The 10,018-nt window shown below is 37.6% G+C and overlaps 1 long non-coding RNA gene across 1 annotated transcript; it reads left to right on the plus strand.

The window, feature by feature from the left end:
- Positions 1 to 222: 222 nt before the first annotated feature.
- LOC133254571 (uncharacterized) lies at positions 223 to 9,285 on the plus strand. Its single transcript, XR_009738725.1, has 2 exons — positions 223 to 389; positions 9,146 to 9,285. It is a non-coding gene; the product is annotated as an uncharacterized LOC133254571 (long non-coding RNA).
- Positions 9,286 to 10,018: the final 733 nt, after the last annotated feature.

The raw sequence follows: 10,018 nt of genomic DNA on the forward strand, positions 1-10,018 counted from the left end.
ACTCCAGTGTTCTTGCCTGGAGAATCCCAGGGACGGGGGAGCCTGGTGGGCTGCCATCTGTGGGGGTCACACAGAGTCGGACACGACTGAAGCGACTTAGTAGCAGCAGAGCAGCAGCAGCAGTACTCACATTTCTTCTTTTTGTGATGAGATGCCTACAGGGTGAGATGAAATCAAGTGAATGACATAGGCACTGTGATGTAGTGTTAGGCTACTCTTGACCTTCTGTCTGTGCATCTAAAGGGGGATCATCTGCTTGGGGTGGTTCTGGATCACCCAGCATGATGATGTTGATGGTTGGATGTTAGTAACAGATGATGTTGATGGCTGGGGATCCGGCAGAATGGAGTGGCACAGTGGGAGATTTCATTACTCTACTCAGAATGGTGGTATACACAATTTAACATTTATGATTTATTTCTAGAATTTTCCATTTAATATTTTCAGACTGTAGTTGATTGCAGGCAACTGAAGCCACATGAAGAGAAACTGGGTGTATATGTATGGGATCTGATAGGTGATCATCTTCAAAGTGAGAAATGTTTTTTTGTTGTTGTTCAGTCACTAAGTTGTCTCTAATCTTTGTGAAAGCAGTTATTGGAGACCAAAAATTTCTTGACACTGACTCATGCAATAAAATAGAGTTGTTCCTTTAAGAGCATAGCAACTTGCTGTTGGTACTTGCAGTTTAATATCAATAATCTTCTATAAATAAAATTAAAATGTTTTAGATAATAATTTTACTAAAAAATTATCAGGTAAGAAGGAAAGATAGTATACGTTCAGTGGCAACTAAGTTTGTAAGGGGACTTTTTATCATCAGTATTGGAATAAGAGAGAAAGAAAATGATGAGCAAGAGGCCCAGTAAAAATATGAAAGTTGTATGCTTTCAGGAATGTGGCCAAGAAACACAGAAAATTATTTGTGTGCCTAAGCATGTCATCAGACCTGTGGTAGAATATAATATGTAGTCTGCAAATACAAAAAGAGTTGGCAAAGAAAGATAACAAGTCTAGCATATATATAGTAATAGGTAAATAAAAGAGAAATAGGAGTGAAAATAAAAATAAGACATTAAAGATGGGATGAAGAAAATTAACGACAAAGGAATAATGCATCAGAGAGAAATGAAATTACTAATGAAGGTGAAAAAGAGTCCATAAATAAATGTACTGGTTCAGAACATTTTCCATTTTAACCGCAGGTATCAAATGCAGTTTAAAAAGAGTAATATAATATAGGGGCTTAAGAGTTAGCCTAGGTAAAAAAAAAAAAAAAAAAAATTCTATTTTAAAGAGGGGAATGGAGGCAAAAGAACTAAAATTCCCTTAATGACAAAGTAATTTGGTATTACTTGTTGGATATGAGAGTTGGACTATAAAGAAATCTGAACACTGAAGAATTGATGCTTTTGAACTGTGGTGTTGGAGAAGACTCTTGAGAGTCCCTTGGACTGCAAGGAGATCCAACCAGTCCATCCTAAAAGAGATCAGTCCTGAGTGTTCATTGGAAGGGTGATGTTGAAGCTGAAACTCCAATACTTTGGCCACCTGATGTGAAGAACTGACTCATTTGAAAAGACCCTGATGTTGGGGAAGATTGAAGGTGGGAGGAGAAGGGGATGACAGAGAATGAGATGGTTGGATGGCATCACCAACTCAATGGACATGAGTTTGAGTAAATTCCAAGAGTTGGTGATGGACAGGGAAGTCTGGTGTGTTGAAGTCCATGGGGTCACAAAGAGTCTGTCAGGACTGAGCAACTAAACTGAATTGAACTGGTTGGATACAATGTCAGTATCAGATATTATAGAATATTCTAAATAACATTGAAATGCACAAAAGTGATACACTATTCTGCAAGGTTCAAGATTAAGAAATAAAAAGACATTTTTCTTGCTGAGATTACTGTATAAATTATTATTATCACATCATGTAGTTGCCCAGTCATGTCCAACTTTTTGCAACCCCATGGTCTGCCAGGCTCCCCTATCCATGGGATTCTCCAGGCAAAAATACTGGAATGGGTTGCCAGTTCATTCTCCAGGGGACCTATCTTCCCGACCCAGGGATCGAACCCTGGTCTCCCACATTGCAATCAGATTCTCTATCATCTGAGCCACCAGGGATTATAGTGGTTGTTTACTGAGCATACATTACTTGCTTCCCTGATGGCTCAGTGGTAAAGAATCTGCTTGCCAAAGTAGAAGACACTGGTTCGATCTTTGGGTCCAGAAGATCCCTGGAGAAGCAAATGGCAACCTACTCCATTATTCTTGCTTAGGAAATCCCATGGACAGAGGAACCTTGTGGGCTGTAGTCTCAAAGAGTCAGACACAACTAAGCAACTGAACACACACACACATTCATAGGACAGACTGAAACAAAGAGGTTAAGACACGCTAAAAGCACACAGTTTGCAAGGACTTAAAATCAACTTAATGTCTGTTTGACTTTGGATCACTCAGTTCTTCAACATGTGTGGCTGGAGGGAATTTGTATGTGTAATTGGAAGAGTTATTTACATGATAAATATTATGTTATTACTTCCATATCTTTCTACTTATTCCTAAATTAACTCATATATTTATTCCCTAGCTCCATTTTGGAGAAAGACTGAGTTAAAAAATAGTTCAAAGTAGATAATATCAAGATAAATGATAAAAAGATAAAACATTAAATCTTTCCAGATAAGCTGTAGGTTCCTTAAAATCATTTTCTATTCCTTTGTCTATTTCTATAATAGGTAGACTAGTATAAAATGCAAAAGATAGCTTCCATAAACCTTCATTAAATAAATTATAAGAGCCATTCTTATTTGGAGAAGGCAATGGCGTCCCACTCCAGTACTCTTGCCTGGGAAATCCCATGGGTGGAGGAGCCTGGTAGGCTGCAGTCCATGGGGTCGCTAGGAGTCAGACACGACTGAGCGACTTCACTTTCACTTTTCACTTTCCTGCATTGGAGAAGGAAATGGCAGCCCACTCCAGTGTTCTTGCCTGGAGAATCCCAGGGATGGGGGAGCCTGGTGGGCTGCCGTCTACGGGGTCGCACAGAGTCGGACACGACTGAAGCGACTTAGCAGCAGCAGCAGCAGCAGTCATTCTTATTAAATTTCCAAAGGCTGCCATATATAGAACTGATAAAATCAATCTCCAGTGATTACCTAAATAAATAATAATAAGACTCAGGGAAAAAATTGAAAAATAATGAAAACCTGATATAATAAATCTGTATGATACATTAATAATAATAGCATTTATTGACCTTTAATTTATGCCTGGCATTATTCTAAGAAGTTTACATTGATTAACCCCTTTAAATCTATGTTACAATCATGTAAAGAATAAAGAAAACCATTATTATGGTTGAATTATCAATTACCATATTGAATTGTCAATATTCAACTTTTTTTTCAATAAACTGTTTTGTTTTCGAATAGTCTTAGATTTACAGAAAAATGGAAAAGGAGTACAGATTTCTCACATATCTCACACCAAATTTGTCTTAATATTAGCATTTTACTTCAGTATGTGTATTAGTCAGGGTTCTCCAGGGAAACAGATCAACAGGGTACATATATACATGCAATATATGTATCTATATGTTTATGTATTTATCTATTATGAAGAATTGGCTCATGTGATTCTGAAGGCTGAGAAGTCCCATCAACTGCCATCTGCAAGCTCGAGACCCAGAAGAGCTACTGGTGCAAATTCCAATCTAAGTGCAGGAAAAGAGCCAGATCCTACTTCAAAAACAGCTGGGCAGAGAGCAAATTCTCCCTTACTCTGCCTTTTATTTTACTCAGACCTCCTGAGAATTGGATGGGACCCACTGGCATTGGGAAGGACCATCTGCTTTACTCACTATTGATTTGTATGTAAATCTCATCCAGAAACAACCTCACCAACATACACAGAATAATATTTAACCAAATTTCTAGACATCTTGTGTTCCAGTCAAGTTGACACATAAAATTAACCATCACAGAAATTTTACATCACATAAATGTTACATTTTTCACATTCAATGAACCAATACTGATATATTAATAATACTGTGATGTTGGTGAAGACTCTTGAGAATCCCTTGGACTGCAAGGAGATCAAACAAGTCAATCCTAAAGGAAATCAGTCCTCAATACTAATTGGAAAGACTGATGCTGAAGCTGAAGCTTCAGTACTTTGGCCGCCTGATGCGAAGAACTGACTCTTTGGAAAAGACCCTGATACTGGGAAATATTGAAGGCAGGAGGAGAAGGGGATGATGGAGGATGAGATGGTTGTATGGTATCACTGACTCAATGGACATGAGTTTGAGCAAGCTCCAGGGATTGGTGAAGGACAGGGTAGCCTGGCATGCTGCAGTCCATGGGGTTGCAGAGTCAGACATGACTGAATGACTGAAATGAACTGAAAGTTTGTACTTGACTCAGATTTTCCTAGTTTTACCTAATGTTGTTTTTCAATTCCAAAATCCAATCCAGGATACCACATTACATTACTTACTATATCTCCTCAGGTTTCCCTTGGCTTCAACAGTATCTCTGATGTACCTCATTTTTAATGAACTTGACAATTTTGAGGAGTACTGGTCAGGTGTTCTATTTTATACCCTACTCTTGGAATTTTTTTCATGCTTTTTTCATTACTAAACTGAGATTATGGTTTGCTGAGAGAAAGATCACAGAAGTAAAGTGTCATTCATTCATCATATGAAAGGTACAATATATTAAAATGACTTACCACTGTTGCTTACCTGGCTGAGGTAGAGTGTTTTCAGATTTCTTTTTGAAGAAAATTTGCAAGTCAACAGATCAAAATAGTTACATAAATTATTTGAATATATAAACTCTTCTACATGTAAGAGTTGCCTATTCTCTACCATTCATTTATTAATTCAATCATTTATTTATGTCACTTATGGACTGATGTTATTACTTTATCTTTTTGTTTAGTCACTAAGTTGTGTTTGACTCTTTGCAACCCCAAGGACTGCACCATGCTAGTCTTCCCTGTCCTTTACCATCTCCTGTATTTTGCTCAAACTCATGTCCATTGAGTCAGGGATGCCATTCAAACATCTCATCCTCTGTTGCCCACTTCTCCTGTCTTTCCTAGCATGAGTCTATTCCAGTGAGTCAGCTCTTCGAATCAGGTGGCCAAAGTATTAGAGCTTTAGCTTCAGGATTGATCCTTCCAATGAATATTCAGGGTTGATTTCCTTTATAATTGACTGGTTTGATCTCCTTGCTATCCAAGGGACTCTCAAGAGTCTTCTCCAGCAGCACAATTCAAAAGCATCAATTCTTTAGCACTCAGCCTTCTTTATGGTCCAACTCTCACATCCATACATGACTACTGGAAAAACTATAGCTTTGAATATAGGGAGCTTTGTTGGTAAAGTGATGTCTCTGCTTTTTAATACACTGTCTAGGTTTGCCATAACTTTATATTTATATTTACTTTATACTTTATATTAAAATCTAATCCTACTTTATTTTGTTACTCAAATTGTTCTAGCTCTTGGAATTTGGAGCTCTTCTTTAAGTTGACTCCTCTGTACTTTACCTGGAAGAAAAGCCTATAAAAGTATAGCCTTCTCCTGTGACTGCTGATCCTAGGAGTTTCTCAGTTCCCATACTAGTCCATACGCAGCCACTCCCAATTCATCCACAGTATCATTTATGTGTTCCTCTCAGTTGTTTGCCTCAATGACTTTTGCTCCAGGTAAGCAGCTCTGATCTCTGGCTCTCCAGATGAATCTGTCTCTCCAGATTTTAGTACAGTGGTTTGCCCTGCAACTTTAGATCCGTGATGGGTACAAGAAAAGTAATCAGTTTTCAGTCTGTTTAACTTTTTCTAGTTGTGAGGACAGGCATGTGGACTCAGCTCTTTACATGTCAAAGTTGAAACAGGAAGGAGTGGACTACCTTTGACCTCATATTATCACCCCCTTTTTACAGGTGGTGAAATTAAAGAGCTCACATAACTTGCCCAAGGTTATGCTCTGAGAATTACTGAGTCAAAGGCATGATCTTAACCACTATGGTGTACTCTCTCTATATTACATAAAAATATTAAAGATGTGAATAAAATCATGTTGGAACAACATATGGCAGTAATTATCTTTAGGAATTAACTCTATAAAGGACAGCCGTATGAATGAGGTAGCATGAGTTACTGTAGAAAATGAGGAATTTGCCAGACATGGAGGGTGGGAACTTCTAGGCAAAGGAACAACATGTATAAAGGCATAGAGACATTGAAAAGAATGTCATCTGTTCAGATTCAGTTACTGAAGTAGAGGATATATGTTCAGGATACTGATAAATCTGGGGACAGGTCTTGCTCTTGTGAAGGACAGTTCTCGGGGCTGTGCATGGAATTTATAACTGACAAAAAATGAAGTCTTTTAAAATGAAGGACTCACTAGAAAGATGGCCCATAGGAGGTAAGAGATAGTAGCAAGAATTTAGTTAAGAGACTTTAACTGAGTCAAGAATAAAACACAAGGGATGTGTGTTTACATACTTGATAGCTTATATGCAATGTTTGATTACTTTTGGATAAAACAAAAATAGCAAACCACAATCTCTCAAGAGGCCAATTCAAATCTCTCCAAGCTCTCTCTGTTGCTAATTAAAGTTCTCATCAGTACACAGCACCTAGGGTAGGTGAACTTATTTCCAAATAAAAAATAGACTCAGAGATTTTGAAAACCAATTTATGGATACCAAAGCAGGAGGAGGGATGAATTAGGAGTTTGGGATTAACATAAACACACTATAATAAATAAAATAAATAACCAACATGGACCTACTGTATAGCACAGGAACTCGACTCAGTATTCTGTAATAACCTATATGGGAAAAGAATCTGAAAAAGAGTGGACATATGTTTATGTATAACTGAATCACTTTGCTGTACACCTGAAACTAACATGATGGTATAAACCAACCATTGTTGTTGTTGTTTAGCTGCTAAGTTGTGTCCAACTCTTTTGCAGTCCCACGGACTGTAGCCTGCCAGACTTCTCTGTCCATGTCATTTCCCAGGCAAGAATACTGGAGTGGATGTCCACTTCCTTCTCCAGGGGATCTTCCTGACCCAGAGATTGAACTCATGTCTCCTGCATTGCAGGCAGATTCTTTACCATTGAGCCACCAGAGAAACCTAACTATTCTTCAATGTAAAATAAAAATTAAATTTAAATAAAAAATAAAAATAGAGTTCTCATCAGTATATGGCACCTAGGGTAGATGGCCTTCATGAGACATTTTATCCATATTGTGAATACTGACATCACAGGGATTTGAATTCATGTAATGCTACTGTTTAATACTTAATTAATACTGCTTAATCACATAATTATTATTTTTAAGTAATTTTAAAAAGATTAATTTATATATTTATTTATGGCTGTGCTGGGTCTTCGTTGCTGCATACAGGTTTTCTCTAGTTGCAGTTGAGTGGGGGCCACGCTTTGTTGTGGTGCACAGGCTTCTCACTGTGGTAACTTCTCCTGTCTTGGAGCACAGGCTCCAGGCACACAGGCTTCAGTAGTTGCAGCACTCGGGCTACAGTAGGTGTGACATAGGGACTCGTAAGTTGTGGCTAGAAGACCCGAGAGTGCACTGGCTCCAGTAGTGACAGGGCACGGGCTTTAGTTGCCTGTGGTGTGTGGGATCTTTCCAGACCAGGGATCAAACCCATGTTCCCTGCATTAGCAGGCCACGTGCATCATCCACTGCACCACCAGGGAAGTTCACGTAATTATTATTTTTATAAAAACAGGTCCTGTTACTAAAACCATACTTGTAATTAAAAAAAAAATGGGTATCAAAGTCTCAAAATATTCCTATAGAAAAATGGTTGAATATAGTTCTAATTCCAGCAAAAGCAATTTAAACAAACAATAGGCAGTGCACTTTTAAGGCATCTTCCTTCACCCAAGCACACTTGTTTTGACTATGACTTAGGATAACCACAATGATGCATGTAAGATGGAATTTGTCTTTACCTTTTTCTCTAAATTTTGAGTTTTGAAACTGCGCACCCCTTAGCAATGTTCTTCTAAACTACTTTTCTGTAGAACAATTTATGGCAAATGGAACTTTGTGTTCAATTTATCAGCTGACCACTGTATTGATATTCATTTTTTTCCATGATATTCTTACTCGTTCCTGTTAACATTATAGCATTTATGTATATATCCACGCTTACTTCAAAAATTAAATGTGAAAGACAATTGTAACCTTTTTCTGCCACCCTTTATCAAGAAATATAATACACAAAAAGCCAACCGAGCAACCAACCAATAGAACAAACAAACAAACAACTTAAAGGAAGGTAATTGTTTAAATAATTTAATAGTAAATATTGGTGCTCCTACCTTCTGGTGTTCAAAATCTAGGCTAGCTAGGATGGTAGCTAACTCATTAACTTTCCATGTGTTTAGTCGCTCAGCTGTGTCTGACTCTCTATGACCCCATGAACTGTAGCCCACAAGGCTCCTTTGTTCCTGGGATTCTCCAGGCAAGAATACTAGAGTGGGTTGCCAAGCCCTCCTCCAGGGGATCTTCCCAACCCAGGGATCAAACCCAGGTCTCCTGCATTGCAGGCAGATTCTTTACCATCTGAGTCACCAGGGAAGCCCATTCATTCACTCTCCATGGTCACCAATTTGAATCGGAAAACAATTCCATATAATAATTTCAAACATATTTTATTGCATGATTATCCGACATTATTACAAAAGGAGTTGGGAGAAGGAATTAGGCTGGGCTGAAAGTAGACTGCCTGGTCATTATTCTCTAGGACTAGAATTGTCTGAGTAAGGGATTCTGATCCTAAGTTTACAGAGACAATGAAACTAAGCATGAAAAACTAAAGCTAGGTTAGAAACCAAAATTAGTAACTCATAGAAGGGAGCACAAATGAATAACCAAACCAAAATAAAGTGGTTGGGAACAAATAAATATGAAGAACAGGAATACAACAATGATAAAATTGGGGGATACAGAAAGAAAAAAAGAGTTATCTAACTTTAAAAAACTGAACATCTAATTCAAATATGAAAAGTTAAGAAAAATTGCTGTATTCTCTGTACATCTCTGTCTTTGTCTCTGTCCCTGTTCCAGATTGGGTATATGCGGGAAGATGCTCTTCATCATGTGACCTAGTCAAAGCTCAGAGAAAACAGGATTTCAGGCTCCACTGGACTAGCAAGACTAGATGCACAATTATCATCAAATAAACCAGTTCTACTAGCAATGTGAAATTTAGTTTGTGTGCACTCAGTTGTGTCCGATTCTTTGTGACCCCATGGTCTATAGTTCACCAGGATCCTCTGTCCATGGAATTTTCCAGGTGATAATACTGGAGTGGGTTGCCATTTCCTTCTCCAGGGGATTTTCCTGACTCTGGGGTCAAACCTATGTCTCTTGTATCTCCTGCTTTAGCAGGCAGATTCTTTACCAGGTGAGCCACTGGGGAAGCCCTTTGTTAAATAGCAAGTTAATTTCAGTGAAATAACAACCAAAAAAAAAAAAAAATCATGAACCCAAAAATGTCTCAAATGTCCATGAACAATGTTGTGATGTATAAATAGTTTTAAACAAGTTTTAAACTAGTCTCAAAGCATCATTTTATTACCTAGTGTGAAACAAGTTTGACTGTTGAATAGTAAAGTTTCTTCAATGACTACTATATAAAATCTACAGCATAATATATAATACATTCATTGAATAAAAATATTGAGTATGTCAAATATTAAATAGATTAGTGAGGTTGATTCCAGGAAATTCAGAGAAATTCAAGGAAAGCATCCAAATTAAGAAAGGAAATGGTAAAGGAAAAGTCATAAAAAATTTAAAGAGGTGTGAACACAATGGGTCAGGCAGTCTTTGTCTGCTCAGAGGATTTTGCAAGAATAAACCTATTAAAAGAATAAATTTACTGCAAATCTCATCCTTACAGTTTCTGTAGTTAGAATGAAACTCATTTAAATGAAT

This window comes from Bos javanicus, chromosome 1 (assembly GCF_032452875.1).
Source record: "Bos javanicus breed banteng chromosome 1, ARS-OSU_banteng_1.0, whole genome shotgun sequence".
In the NCBI taxonomy this organism is placed as follows: domain Eukaryota; kingdom Metazoa; phylum Chordata; class Mammalia; order Artiodactyla; family Bovidae; genus Bos; species Bos javanicus.